Below are 14,953 nucleotides of genomic sequence, written 5' to 3'. Positions count from 1 at the left end.
TGCTTATAAACCAGAAGGGAATTCTGCCAGCCCCTTGGTTGTGGACTTTCCAGCCTCCAAAAATGAACTGGTGTTTTGTATAAGTTATCCAGTTGCTGGTGTCCTGTGAGAACAGCCTGAATGGACTGCATCACAGTCTCTTCATATTCTCTAAACACAAGGGCCTTCTCTGCTCTCAAGCCTTTTCTTTTGCAAAACATCAATGCCATAAGGTTCATTTTTGAGATCCAGAGATGGCTCAGGCTCAAATCCTGGTTCTGCAAATGACTGTGTAATCTCAGGCACACTGTCTAACTACTCTGAGCTTCGATTCTCTAACCAGGAAGATGAAACCGAATGGGTATTGATCTTGCAGAAGAAATGGAAGAATGAAAGAACTTAAAATAATGCCCAGCACCTAGGCAGCACTCAGTGCATGCTGGGTCGTTGCACACCAGCTCCCATTGTCCTTCCCATTTAGCTGCTAGGCCTTTCCTGGCCACCATGCCTGGCAGTGTGCTCCCTGGGAAATCCTGTGTCCTAGGCTGTCTCTTCAACAGCTGGTTGGTCTCCTTTTCCCCTGCTGTCTTAGCAGCGCAGCTACTTGTCAGATGCCTACTTTGAGTCAGGCCTGTGCTGAGTGTTCAACACCTCGATGCAGGCAAGGTAAGTGACACTGGGGTTGCATGCAAACTGGTGAGAGATGAGTCAAAGCTCCCAATTTCAGCTGCAACTGCAGCCACGACCATCTTGTTCCTCCATCAGAAAACAGAGTGAGCCTTACATGCAGTTGCAGTTTCCATGTTGCCCATCAAGTAGGAGCATGTAGCATATTTCTGGGGATTTGATAGATAGTAGCAGTTTTGTTGCCTGACTCAGTGCCATTCAATGCCTTATGGCTGTGATTATCTTGGCGATAATAAAGCTATAGCATGATATATTCTGATGGGCCTTCAGTGGATAATCTGTAGCTAACTCATCCTTCTTGTGTTGAACCCTGTGGGACTCTACAAAAGCAATTAGCATTGATTTTTGCCTTGACCAGTCCCTGCTGTTTCAAATATAGTTAGATAAGGAATAGCAGGAACAGTCTCACTCTCAATGCTGTCTTGGTCACCTAGGAGAGTCTCTCATGACTCAGTAGCCGCTAATTGGGCTGTCAGTGGCTTGCTTTGGTGTGGCAAGTTATTTGATCCATGATTGACAAGGTATGAGCTGCCTTCTATTCACTCAGGAGCAGCTCCAGTAGGTCTGGCATTCTCTCAATCCCCAATCATGACATTATTAAAGCTGCTGATGGTTTACAGGAATCTTGGATAAAGTGGAGAGTTTTGTTCATAGCTGCTGGGGAGACAACTTGATGGAGTTTTGTGGTGCTGAGACAACGCCTTGCATGTGTGATGCAAAGTCAGCTTCCAGGACTTCCCAGTTCTCTAGACAGAATATTTCATCTCACTCAAAAGGAAATTGTAAGAATCTGCCCCATTCAACCAAAACGTATTTGCTGGATTCATACTAGGCATTTGACGCCCTTCTAAATACTTGGGATCTAGCAGAGACACAAATAGGACAAAATTCTTGCCCTCTCGGGACTTTTTTTTTTTAGACAAAATTTTATTTTATAAAAAGATTCAAACTTCCACTTTTTTGGGGGGTAAGATTGATGGATTTCATTTGACAGCAGAGTTACAAAGAGATGGAGAAAGAGAGAGAGCACAATATGCTTGCTGGTTCACTCCCCAAATGACTGCAATGGCCAGAGCTGAGTTGGTCCAAAGGTGGGAGCCAGGAGCATCTTCCCAGTCTCCCGTGAGGGTATAGGGGCCCAAGGCCTTGGATCATCCTCTGCTGTTTTCCCAGGGCATTAGCAGAGATCTGGATGGAAAGTGGAGTAGCTAGGACTAGGATCGGTGCCCATATGGGAGAGCAGGCAGAGGATCAGCCTGCTATGACACAGTGCTAATCCCCCAGCAGATTTTCAATTTGTTTGTATGCATCCATATCCAGAGAAGATGTGTGAATTATGGGCTAGGGATGGTACTCTGTGTCTCTTGGATCTATAATGATTTCCCTAAGCTAGCTTTTTGTGGTTGTCAGAACCAGGGTGACTGTTCTGTAGTGGTTTCCATGGTTTAGATGCAGATGATTGTGTTTTCCTGGTATCTTTTCATAATAATCCTTTATGCTGCACATCTTTTACAAAATGAGAGTTACATTAAGGGGCTAGGTCAGAGGCAGTTTTGATGGAAGGGACATCATCATGGGAACTGTCTGGGTGAGATTTTTCTATGTCACAGAAACTTCTGGACTTTGTAGTCATGTATGAGAAACTTGGGTTCTTGTGCCATAGTGGCAATTTGATTCTGGAGTCATGAATCATTTCTTTTATTCCTGTTTTCTTTCTGTTGACCCAAAAAAGCATGTCTACTAGGAGTGGTGTCTTGTGATGCTTGGGAATGGCACCAACTGGAGGGCCTGGGAACAAGCTTGGCTTGGAAAACTTGCATGTTCATGTTTTCTTAAGAACGAGGTCTACCAAAGAAAAGAAGGTAGGGGCTAGTGTAACTCTAGGGTGTCTTGAGGACTTGGTTTTTAAAATACGGAAAGGTGATTTGAGTGCTCACCCATGCAGGAAACAAGGCTGTACAGTCCACCTGAGTTCTCTGAGGCTTTCTGTCCCCTTCAGCAGGAGGTCGACCTCTGCAGCCTTGAGAAAGAGGACATAGGTGGGTAGACAGCAAGCCCAAGGAGAAACAGTAAGAAGGTCCTGGCTTCAAGGGCCGTTGGCTTGTTAGAATCCTGGTAGCCCTGATGATTTTCCCCAGAAACAATGCCACCATTTTTAAAAAGACATTTAAAAAATTGTTTATTCATGAGACAGGGAGAGAGCACATGCTCCTCGCCAGTGTTCCCAAGTTCACTCTCCACGTGCCTGCGACAGCTGCGGTCGGAGCCAGGTTTTGGAAACTCAATTCAGATCTCCCTTAGGGGTCACCGTCACCTGCTGCCTCCCAGAATGTACAAGAGCAGCAAGCTGGGATTGGGATTCAAGTTAGGAATTGATCCAGGCACTGCAATATGGGATAGGATCATGTTCACAGCTAGACCAGATGCCTTCTCAAACTTTTTATTTGTAATTGGCACATAATAATATTACATGAAAATATTACATATTCATGGCGAACAATGTGATATTTCAGTATATGTATACAGTGCCCAATGATCAAATGAAGGCAATTAGCAACTCTCGCTGTGTGCATTGATCATTTCTTAGTGTTGGGAACATTCAAAACCATTTCTTCTAGATAGTTGGAAGCACATAACAAATCATTGTCAACTGTAATCACCCTGCTGTGCTAGGGAATGCTGATTATTCTCCTGCCTAATTGTGTTTCTGTATCCAATAACCAATTCTCTCTTCCTTTCCTCCCCAGGCTCTGAAAATCACTATTTTCCTTTCCATTTTTTTGAGATCTATTTACTTAGCTTGCACATAGAGGTGAGGACATACTATAATTTTCTTTCTGTGCCTGGCTTATTTCACTTATCATAGTGTCTTCCAAGTTCATTCATGTAGTTGCAAATGACAGGATTTTCTTCTTTTTATGGCTAATTTTCCATGGTGTAAATACATCACATTTTTGTTATCCACCAACCCCTGGATAGTTACCTAGGTTGATTCTACATCTCAGCTGTTGAAATGTTTTTGTCATAAGCCTTTTAAAGATAAAGGACAAGGACCTTGGTTTGGGGAAATCCAGAAACAAACGGAGGAAGGAAGGAATGGCTCCACTGATCTCACAGAATAGAGCTGCTTTTTACTGACCTGAGAAAGTTATGGGGAAGGATTCTGATTCAAATGTTATAACAGAGATGTGTGTTGTATGCTGTAGAGTAGAAGGTGAGTAGCAAGCAGCTGAATATTTAGGGGCAATTCAAAAAGTTCATGGTCAAGTACAATAAAAAGTTAATTTGGGGGAATTTTTTTAATAATGCATGCCTTGGTGCCTAGAATATTCCTAATATGTACTTCATGAACATCTTGTAGATCCCTTGCATGCATGGATTTCATTTTTTCATCTGCTGGTGGCTGCAATGGCCAGGGTTGGGTCAAGCCAACATCAGAAAGAAGCCAGGCATTTTGGATGGGCTTCCCATGTGGTGACAGAAGCCCAGACATGTAGGCCATGTTCTGTTGCTTTCTCCAGGCCATGAGCAGCCAGCTGGAGCAGAAGTGGAGCAGGACATGAACCAGCGACATATGGGATGCTGGCATTCCAGGCAACAGTAGTGTTGCCTGCTGGGTCACAGTGCCAGTCCATGTAGTTTTTCATTTAATTTTTTAAAGAGTTATTTATTTTTATTTTAAGGGCAGGTTTACAGAGAGAAGGAGAGAGAGAGATCTTCCATTCTCTGGTTTACTCACCCAGAAGGCTGCAACCACTGGAACTGAACGGATGTGCAGCCAGAAGCTGGAGCCCCCTCTAGATCTCCCCCATGGATGAGACTTGTGCCACCTTTCACTGCTTTCCCAGGCCATAGGCAGGGAGCTGGAGGGGAAATGGACTAGAACCAGCACCCATATGGGGTGCTGGTGCTGTAAGGTGGAAGATTAACTTGTTGAGCTACTTATTTTATAAAGTGAATTCTGACCACCTCTCTATTGAGCTCCTCTGCTACACAATCTTGCCTAATTCTGTTACATGGGTCTTCCCTTGAGCTATACTTCACTTTTGTCTCTGGTGAATGTGGGTCGCTTAACATCATTCTTCATACACTAGGCCAGTTTGCCTCAACACCATCTTCAAATAGCTTGCACCTTCTCATGGGTTTGTGGCATCACTATTACCCCTCTGGAGGTCCCATTTATATGTGGATCTTCTGAGTCTTCCACCCTGCCACGGCTCTATCACTTCCTGCAATGGCACCATGGCTTCATACTATTATTACCAGGTGGGCATGTAAATAATTTTTCAAAACAGATTTAACTATTACAGATTTTACTTTATTGAGTCCCTTCAAATGTTGGTCCCTGTTGGGATTTTGTTTGGCAAAAAGTTGAATGTAGAGATGACACTGACATTCTGGCAATGTCAAGTCATCTTACCCTGGGCATATCTCTTCGTTCAGTCCTTATTTTATATCCTTACAAAGAGTTCCAAAGTCTCTGCAAAGTTCATGGAAGTTGTCTGCTTAATTCCTGGAGGCCAGACTTTTGAGTTTTGTTGCTATTGCAAATGCTTTCTACTGTCTATTCTGCTTCCCTGTGGCTTGATGCTGATGTAGGCGAAGCTACAGAGTTTCAGCTACTTCCCATGGACTTGGCCATCTTGCTGCACCATCATGCCTTCTAATAGTTCATTGATTCCTTTGGGTTTTCTGTGCTGATGAGCAGATTGCTAGCAAGCATGACAGACAGGATAACAGGAGGGGCTCTGCCCAGGGCTTTGATTTTCTTCATTTAACCAGGACTGCTAGTTGAATGTCAATCTGATACCCTACTGCTGTGTGTTTCTTGTGGGTCCAAAGTCTTGGTCCCCTTAGCACACACATTGTGGAGACCAAGGCCTTAACTTTCTCTCCCCTATGACCGATATCCTACCCAATACTATTTTCTCATAATCCTGGGGTCCGAAGAACTACTGACAGACTTCCAGGAGCTGACTGATTACCCTTCTCAATGATTCATGCTGCCCTATGTAGCCCTTTCCTTGTCCATAATCCCCAAAAGAACCTCCTATGTAGGGGATGCAAATGAGTGAATCCACGCAGGCTTTCAGTTCAGACAGACACAGTTTGAATCTTATTTCTGCCAAAGCAAACACAGAGCCAACGGAGTCCATTTCGTCCTTGGTGAAGTGGAGTGACACTCCTATAGGTACAGGGCCACGCAGAGGTCATCACTCAGTGATGTCTCATTGCTGCACTGTGACCCTGGCCACCAGTGTTGACCGCCTCCTGGCAGTGTGGCTTCTTGCTGCACTGTTTCAGAACCTTCCGCCTTTCCACTACGTTTGAATCTCAGCAGCTGCAGCTGCACCATCTTCCACGTGTCTTTCTGTCCCAGTGGATGGTTCCAACTCTTGTCCCCATATCATTGCCCAGCTTTACCCTTGATAATTGGGAAGTGCCTGGCTCTTGGACACTTCCGAGGCAGGAGGTCGTATTCCAGGAAGCCTAGCTGCCACGAGGGCAGGCATTCTTGACAGTGGTTGATGGAGTAACTTCAGGTTTGGGAGGCAATTCAGCGGCTTGACAGCCTGACAATTTCCCATGGACTGTACAGTGTTTGGGTGTAGCAGAAAAAGCCAGTGGCCTGACTGGTTCCAACAGGGGCCTTCATTGTAGACAAGCACATAGCTCAGCTAGTCACACCCTGACTCCTCCTAGTGGTTGCAGAGGGAAAATTTCAATCAGCAACAAAAGCAAACTGATGAGCTGTGGACACTTTGCCAGGAGCTCCTTCTGTTGCACACTGGGTCTCATTTATAGGTGCTAGCACTTCGTCAAAGGCAGACTGGCTTCCTGTTGCTGGCCAGTGAGAGGGGTGGGCGGCTCAGACCAGAGCAGCGTGTGATGACAGCAGGGAAAGGGAAAAGGAAGTGTTGTGTCACCTCATCACTCTTGAGAACACATGAAAACGTCAGGCCTGCGGGGACAGAGGAACTGGCTGCCTACCAGGGGCGTGGGATGGTCATGTTATTTCAGCATTGCGTAAACACTGTGGGGTTGAGTTGACAGCCTGCCCCACCCAACTGCACAATGTGATGTGACTGCAACAAGCAACTATGCAGGTGTTTTGAGCCATCTTTCCAGAAGCACAGGGCTCAGCAAGAGGTGGGAGCCTCTCTCCTGTGCACACTCACTCCTAAGCACCACTTTTGGGAACTCTCAACCAGCTGAACGAGAGGCCCTGGACATGATGGTGAGTAGGGCTGTGACCTGGGTGGATAAGGAATGGGCTGCGTGGGCAGGGAATGCTTGTCCTTGATTCCTTGTTGTCCAGTTTCATCTGACAGCCCCTAGGGTAGAAAGAGAACTCATGGAAGAGGAGACTCAGGGAAGACATTTTTCCGCCAAAAGTCTGGTAGAAGACGAAGTGGCTGCTTTAAGGGGTGAATGAATTTCTTGTTACTGGAGAGGTTTAACTACAGCCACTTGGTGGGAAGTTGTAGCAATCAGGCAGCTGGAAGAGGTCTTTTCCCAGTCTCTGAATCCCTTGTTTCTAACCTGAAAGCCCTGGTGTGGGAGACCATTCACCTCTACTCTCGAAGAGACCCTCATTCATTCATTCACTCACTCACTCATTCATTCATTCAACTTCCGATGCTGCCAGGCTCCGTGCTGGTTGAGCAGAGAGGTAAAGCAGGCTGCTGGTGATTTGTGGGTCTGGCCTAGAGCGCTGAGGGGAGTGACATGACTGATTCAGGGCTGCAAAGTTCAGAGCTGACCTACTCTTTGGGTTCCCCCGAGGAGTGGACTTGTTAGGCGTCAAGCACCAGCAGAGCAAGAACCAGAATGTCAGTGTTGGATCTGGCGCGGTGGGGGTGGGAGGCAAGTTTGCCTCCCAGTTCTTGGTTGATGCGAAAGGGGCTCTGCAGGGAGGGTGGGTGAGGAGTGACAGAAACTGTTGACTCCACCCTGGCAGTCTCTGTCACCTAGGCTATGGCAAGCGCTGCAAACAGGCATCGAATTGAGGCACCTGCTCCAGCCCTGACCTCCTCCCAAGAATCTAGAAGCAGCGACTCCAGCGCAGGACGTGGCACAGGGACCTGCTGGCTTGGAGTTTCAGGGAGGGTGAGGGAAGGGTATGCACACGGGCACTGGGCTGCTGTCACACGTCCCAGTCTGAGAGTGCAGGAGGGTTTCTCCGACTGCCTGCAAACTGCCTGCCTGCCGCCACCCTTCCAAGGGTAATCCGCGAAGCCCACCTGGCGGCGGCTTTGCTGGGGGCAGCTGACCTTGCACTACCTGACGGGCGCGCAGCGGCCGAGTTAAGAAGAGGGCGCACGCTGCGGGCCTCCAGGGCCCCACTCCCCGGCGCGTGCGCGGGGCCGAGGCCGAGGCCTGCGCGCAGTCCGGGCGCCTGCACTGCGCGCGCGCCGACCTCGCGCGGGGCCCGGCTCCATCGCGCGGCGCGGTGCGGTGCAGAGGCGGCGCGGGAGGGGCCCGGGCGAGGTCGGGCTCCGAGCGGAGGGAGGCTCGGCGGTGGCCACGGGAGACCGGCGCCGGGCGGGCAGCGCGCCTCCGCCTTTCCTCCGCGACCCACGTCCCCTAACCGGCCGCTCTGACAGGACCCAGAGGTGGCAGGTGCGGCGCGGACGAGCGGGCCTCCCCGGGCCCCTGCGGGCGGGCGGGTTCCGGGCCGGGGTGGCGGCCCCAAGGTCGTTGGTGGTTTGGGGAGGGAGGAGCTGGGGGATCCGGAGGCCCGACCGCCGTCTCCCATGGGCGCTGGGGTCGCCGGCCACCGGGAGGCCTCCTTGGGCTGGCGCGGTGCACCGGGTGAGGACGTGGATATGTGGTTTCCGTTGGTGGCGCGCGACTCCCTTTAGGATCAGGTGCGGTGAGGTGAGCGCGACAGACAGGTGCCAGTGCGGGGATCCTTCTGGCCCACGCCGTGGTGACCGCTGCGGACATCCTGGGCGTCTCCTGCGCAGAGCCGAGCTGCGCATTGCGCGCGTGGGCTTTGCCGACGCGGCCCGCTCTGAATCCTCCCGTGTCTCCCCTTGCTGATTAAGTTGTCGGGAAGCCTTTGCCAGTGGGTCCTCTCCTCAGGGCTATCCACAAACGACCCGTCCTTTGCCACAACTCTGCCCCGTCCTCTTGGGGCGTGGCGGTCGCAGGCGCATTGCCCAGACCTGCCCTGTGCTGTCAACACTCTCCCCTGTGGGACGTGGGGTGATGGACTGGGGGTGCTGCGTCCTTTGTAATGGGGTGTCAGTTAGGTGCTTCCTCCAGAGCCCGGATGTCCTCTCTGGAGCCAATGTTTTGCTGTGTATCCGAGGATATTCTCACAGGGTGATAACTTGCTATCTACTGCCAGCTACACTGTGGTTCGAGTGTAACACTCTCACAGGATCAAAGAGTGTCTTTATGATGTGTCAATAAAGTAGCCCCCTTCTTAGAAACATTGCCGTTTACTTTGTACTTTACCCTCACTCTGACATTTTTCCCTGTGACTCTTCTAAACAATTTAAGTCCTTTAAGTAGCAGAGATCTACTGTTAAGGGTCATGGGGGCACTACTGGAAGAAATGCAGGGACCTCAGGTGACACAAGTCTAGCTTGTTACATTCCTAGGCTGAGCAATCCTCTTGGTTCCATCTTACTTTGCTAACATAAGTATGGTTATGTTTTTTTTTTTTTTTTAAAGAGAGTTTAAAAGTTTCTGTAATTATTTGACAGATTTTCCACGTGCTAGTTTACTGTCCCAACTGCAAAGCCAGGAGCCCGGAATTTATTCTGGGTTTCCCACTTGGGTGGCAGGGACCCGGGTACTTGAGTGTTACCTGCTGCCATCTGGGATGCGCACGAACAGCAGGTGGCTGGGATCTGAAGCAGAGCCACTACAGGAACCCTCTTGACATGTGATGCAGGCTTTCTATGTAACATCATAACCTCTGGGCCGAATGCTGCCCCCAGATGATGCGTTTCTGGAGTACTCTTGTTTGGTTATGGACTGTGAGAGTGAGACCTGGAAATGCAGTCTCTTTATTTCTGATTTGTAAGAGATTCAGCTCATGGCATGCTATGTATAGGATTTACTTACATGGTTTCTAGTTTACCACAGCCATACCAGTAAGATCTTTGTAAAATAGTGTTTTTTATGTGGTCCATTTTATTGCTGATGACAGTTCCTCTTCTGAGACCTATACTAATGATGTTGGGGTTAATAGTCAACCTTATTCCTTCTCCCTGTTGAAACTGGCACACATCTAGTTACTTTTAGAGCACTGTCCTTTTGTTAGTTGTTGATCAGTAGCTATTGCCATGGGCTTGCTGATCCAGTGGGCATGTTGTAGTTCTTGTTTCAGGCATGCACGAGCTGTTTTCTTGTCTGGAGAGTGGGCTGTTTTGTTTTTCTTCAGTGCTTAGAGAACTTTGTGTACTGAGGGACCGTTCCTTCTGCACTGTGTGGTGCAGCATCTGAGCTTTTGGATGGGGCTAGAGCAATGGGAGAAGTAATTTCAAAAAGAAATAGCTGTGTGTAGCTAGCAGCTACCTGGTGGGATGTCTCTGTGTTAGTTTATGAATTCCTGAGGAAACTTGCCCTGAGTTTTACATATTTAAAAGACACATTTATTTCAGAGGCAAGAAAGAGAGGGGGAGAGAGAGAGAGGGAGGGAGGATATATATATATATATATATATATATATATATATATATAGATAGATAGATAGAGAGAGAGAGAGAGAGAGAGAGAGAGAGAGAGAGAGAGAGAGAGAGAGAAACAAGAAGAGGAGAATGCTCACCAAGCCCCATATGCTGGTTGATACCCTAGGTGTGTGTAGTGGCTGGGATTGGTTCAGGCTAGGCCAGGAGTGAGGAACTCAATCCAGGTTTCCTACATGGGGGCAGAGTGGAGGAGATACCCGGCCGTTTGAGTCAGCACTGCCTCCCAGGGTGCACATTAATAGGAAGCTGGAGTTCAGAGCAGAGCCACGTGTGTGTACCCTGGTGCTCTCTGATATAGATGCGAGTGTCTTAACCACTGAGCTAACTGCCAGCCTCACACGAACTGTTGAATCTGTGCTCTCGTAGTACTTGGCTGTCAGTTACAGCAAAATGCTTTTAGACTCTAATTGCTGCTTTGTTTTGGTAAGACTACAACACAGGCTGTAATTTACATGAGGACAAGGACATGCCTGTTTTTAAAGCCACTTATTATTTATTTGAAAGGCATAGTTACAGGGGGCTGGAGTCGGGAGAGGTAGATCTTTCCCTGTTGGCTCTTTGCAATGCCCTCAACAATGAGGGCTGGGCTAGGCTGGAGTCAGGAACCCGAAACTCCATCCTTGAAGACCAGTATCATCCCTTTGTTATTCTCTCTAGGTCTGTGGGCTGTTTAGTGTCCCATAGTATTTGTAGATATTTCTGCTTGTTGAGTGACTGAATGGATATTCTGTTGGTAGCAAAAGGCCAAACTTATGTTGGACTCTCATGACAATCAAGACTCATGACTCACTGTGTTAGGAAACTGAATGAAAGGACCTCATGATTGCAATGGATGTGGACACGGCTTGGATTTTCTGTTAGTTGAGTAGCTCAGGGATGCTGCTCTTGGCCTCAGGGAGACCCCCTTTTAAAAATAATGAATTCATTTTATTTTTGATGATGTTTGCATAGTTGAGAGGGATGTATGTTTGTGGGCACCACTGATTAGGGTGGGGAAGATCAAGGAATGGGGGAAAGTAGATGAGGCAACTGCTATCAATCTTCTATTTCTTCCTGTATCTGGGGGAAGTGGGGAGAGAAGGAGAGGGAGCCACTCTCAGCAGCACAACTGTATTAGCAGCCGGGGAGGGGGTGGGAGACGGCCACCCAATGTCATCGCAGTGTCCCTGATGGGGAACATGTTCTGAGGATCTTAAGTGGTTTTGATAGTTCTGAGTTGCTGTTGATTTCGTTGTTCCAAGGTTGAGGACATCCTTCCAAGGTCCATTGGCTGACATAGTCCACCTTAGAGTCGCTGTTCTCCCAGTTACTTGTTTTCAAAGCTTGACCGGGGGAGCTGTCTGATTTGTTCTGCCTTCCATGGTACTAGATGTCCTCTGCAGGCTTCAGTGAACAGGTTGTCACCAGGGAGGCCCTTTTGTAGGATGCTGAGCCACTGTAAAAAGTTTGATAGACATCTCTGCTTGGTACTGTTCTGTGTTAACTCATGGACCAGGGGTCCTTGGAAAATGACAAGATGTGAGAGCCATGTCACAAGGTGCGGTTGCTCAAAGTTGACTTGGGGTGCTGGAGTAGGGTAGAAATTGATTCTACTGTAACCATCATGACATCATTTTGTAACAGTTAATTAGGATTGATTTTTCTCTCTTAGGCTTACTTAAAAAAAGATTTAGCTATTTATTTGAAAGACAGAGAGGGACAGACAGAATGAGGAGAGAGAAAGAGGTGGAGAGAGATTTTTTTTCCATCTTTTGTTCACTTCCCAATTTCCTGCATTGGCCAGGGCTGATCTAAGTTGAAGCAAGGAACAAGGGGTGTCATCTTGAGTCTTCCACGTGGGTGGCAGAGGACCAAGTCTTTTTGTCATCTTCTGCTGCTTTTCCCAGGTGCATGAGCAGGGAACTGGATCAGAAATGGAGCAGGCAGGACACAAACTGGTACTCAAATGGGATGCTGGCATCACAGGCTTAACCTGCTACCAATGCCAGACCCTATAGGCTTAATCTGTGTCATCATGGGATTTGGAAGGAAGTAATATTCAATCCGTATCTCTACATTTGACCAAGATTCGAGGTGTCATGAACCTTCAGACCCAGAAATCGCTGTTAAGGGAGGATTCTGAGATTATGCCAGCTTTTATAGAGGGGTATAGCATGCTTTGGTGGGGGACAAAGATGAATGTTTGATTTTTCATGAATGAAAGGAAATGAGACAGGAAAAAATGCAGTGAAGACATAAGGTACCAAGAACTGTCCCTCTGTTGTCAGATAATAGTGCAGCTTCTTGGGACATGAGGTGTCCAACAGGGGAAGCCATGGAGTGGGTTGTGTCTCACTGCAACAGCTGCCCTCACCACCTGGACTCTGTTTTGGTACTTTGTAGTTGTGTAAGTTACAGCTCTTACCCTGCAGGATGCCAACACTCTGCTTGGGGAATCACATTCCAGAAACCTTGGGGATGGGAAGCTTCAGCCTTTGGAAGAACTGACAGTTACTGGCTCCTTTAATGGACCTCTAATGACTCTGTTGAAGGATTGAGAGTATAAAAAGAAGATCTATTTATGCTAGATTAATCTTCTCCAAACATAGCTTTCCTAGCACCATTTCCCAGTGCCCACAGAGTCAAGTGGTTTGATACTTGGTCAGGTGTCTCAGTACTTTTCAGTATAGCCCTAAAAATCCATGGTAGCAGTGATTATTTCCCAGCTTGTGGCTGGTCCAGCCCTGCCCCTTTTACAGGCTCCCCTTGAGGTCTGTGTGCCCGTCTGTCTGTCTTTTGGAACTCGTCTCTGGCATCACTTTGTTCTGCACAGTTTGTGGAAGCTTGCAGCAACTGCTGCTTTTATTTCTGAGGTGAAACACATCCCATTCTGTCCTGTAACCTGTAGCTGCCTGAAAATTCTGGGTCTTTATTCTTCACTTTTGTGTTCTCAGCCACATCTAGAAAGTGCCTTGTGTGGGGTGGTTCCTTAAAAGATACTCAATGTTTCTTTTTAAACTTTTATTTTATGTTGAGAGGCAGAGAGAGACAGATGTATTTTCCATCTATTGATTTACTCCAAATGGCCACAATAGCCAGGCCAGTGCTGTGTCAGGTCAAAGCTAGGAGCCTAGAATACCATCTGCTAAGTGTTTGACCTGTCTCCCAGGGTGCACATTGGCAGGAAACCAGATTGGAGACACAGAGTGGCTGGAACTGGAGTTGTGCCCTGGAAATATGGAATACAGGTGTCCAAGTGGCGATTTTGTGAGTCAACCACTCACTCCTAAATTTTATGTCTGTCTTTGCCTCTGAAGGCAACCTCATTCCCCCAGGAGAACATCTGCCCAGATTTAGTGCTGAGTGCTGAGTAAGGACCAACAGGCAGGAATCCTGAGTGAGGGAGGAGCTCTTGCAGCTCAGGAGGACTGGCTTTGTGATGTTGCCTGACTACGTGAGTGGTTGAAGAAGAACCAGTTCTTTGACCTGGTCAGGTCTGTATTATGTGACAGGGTTAATGTCTGAAGAATTCAGAGTTTTGAGTGGCAAGTAATTTTAGTGTCTGAGAAAATGTTGCCTTCAGAATACTAACAGTTGGGATTAGGTTATTTGGTCTATGAACTGTCCATGCTGATTAAATAAATGCACACTGAGAAACAAGCGTACGAGTCTTGGACCAGTTGCTGTGAGAGTTGACAAAAACATGTGGATTGAGTTTGGAAGAATCCAGTTGGCACGGAGGGGGGACTCAGCCTGCAGTGGAGTGGCCATGGTAAAGATAGTTAAGGTAGCGTAAGGTAAGTTAAGTAAGCAGAGCATGCATGGAGTAATATATAGCATGACCCTGTGTGTCAGCTGCCAGTTGACTGTTTTTTTTTTCCACTTGTTCTTTCTTTGAAAAATCTGAGATAAATTATATTTAGTTACATAAGATATTCTGCTTATATTTAAAGACAAAGCTTCATAGTACTTTGGGCTTTAAAGATCTGCTATAAAACAAACTGGAAGGTTTTTAGCATTATAATTGGGCATTTTACCTAGTGTTTTCTCTTCTGTCCACATTGTTTCTGAGATGTGAGGATGTAGGTTGCAAAAGTCTAATTTAGAGCAGGTTTGTGCTGGGTGCTCATGCTTTCTGGAAAAGAGAGATAAATGGAAACAATATGCTGTGAAAGGCCAGGATGGAATCAACAGAGTTAGAACATTACGTGGAGTCCCAAGACACTTTTAGGTTGAGCAGAGTGACACGATTAATTTGCAGTCCAGTTTTCTGGGGTGTCAGAAGGTAATGGAAATGTTCTAAAGCTAGATTGTTTTCCTGTGATGAGTACATGGCTTGAGCTGCCAGATGAGAAACAGGAGCTCATCAGCATGATGAGATGCTTGGGATCAGACTGCAAGGAGTTCCTGTACCTGCCCTTGTGTGTTATCCTGAGTAAGAGGATGTCGCCCCATGAGATGCGCTCAGCGCGTGAAGATGTCCTCACCTATTGTTGGGAGATAAATGTGTGTGCCCGTTATGGTTTGTTATCCCCCAAGATTTTGGGAAGACCCCAGGCTCCTCTTGCTGTGGCAGACTGTGTGAAGCGCTGTGGAATTCC

The 14,953-nt window shown here is 47.4% G+C and overlaps 1 protein-coding gene across 4 annotated transcripts in view; it reads left to right on the top strand.

Annotated features, from left to right (window-relative positions):
• CLIP4 (CAP-Gly domain containing linker protein family member 4) overlaps window positions 1-14,953 on the top strand; it is a 74,638-nt gene that overhangs the window by 3,473 nt on the left and 56,212 nt on the right. The window contains exon 1 of one of the 4 annotated variants that reach the window (XM_058668127.1): window positions 8,065-8,289. The exons of 2 other annotated variants lie outside the window; for them this stretch is intronic. The gene's annotated coding sequence lies outside the window, so the exon portion shown is untranslated. Of the gene's footprint in view, window positions 1-8,064; window positions 8,290-8,354; window positions 8,548-14,953 lie in introns of those variants that run through there. One more of the 4 variants, XM_058668128.1, reaches the window with a different exon arrangement.

This window comes from Ochotona princeps, chromosome 8 (genome assembly GCF_030435755.1).
Source record: "Ochotona princeps isolate mOchPri1 chromosome 8, mOchPri1.hap1, whole genome shotgun sequence".
NCBI lineage: Eukaryota > Metazoa > Chordata > Mammalia > Lagomorpha > Ochotonidae > Ochotona > Ochotona princeps.
The sequence above is the reverse complement of the archived record's forward strand: the minus strand, read 5'-3'. Positions and strand labels throughout refer to the sequence as shown.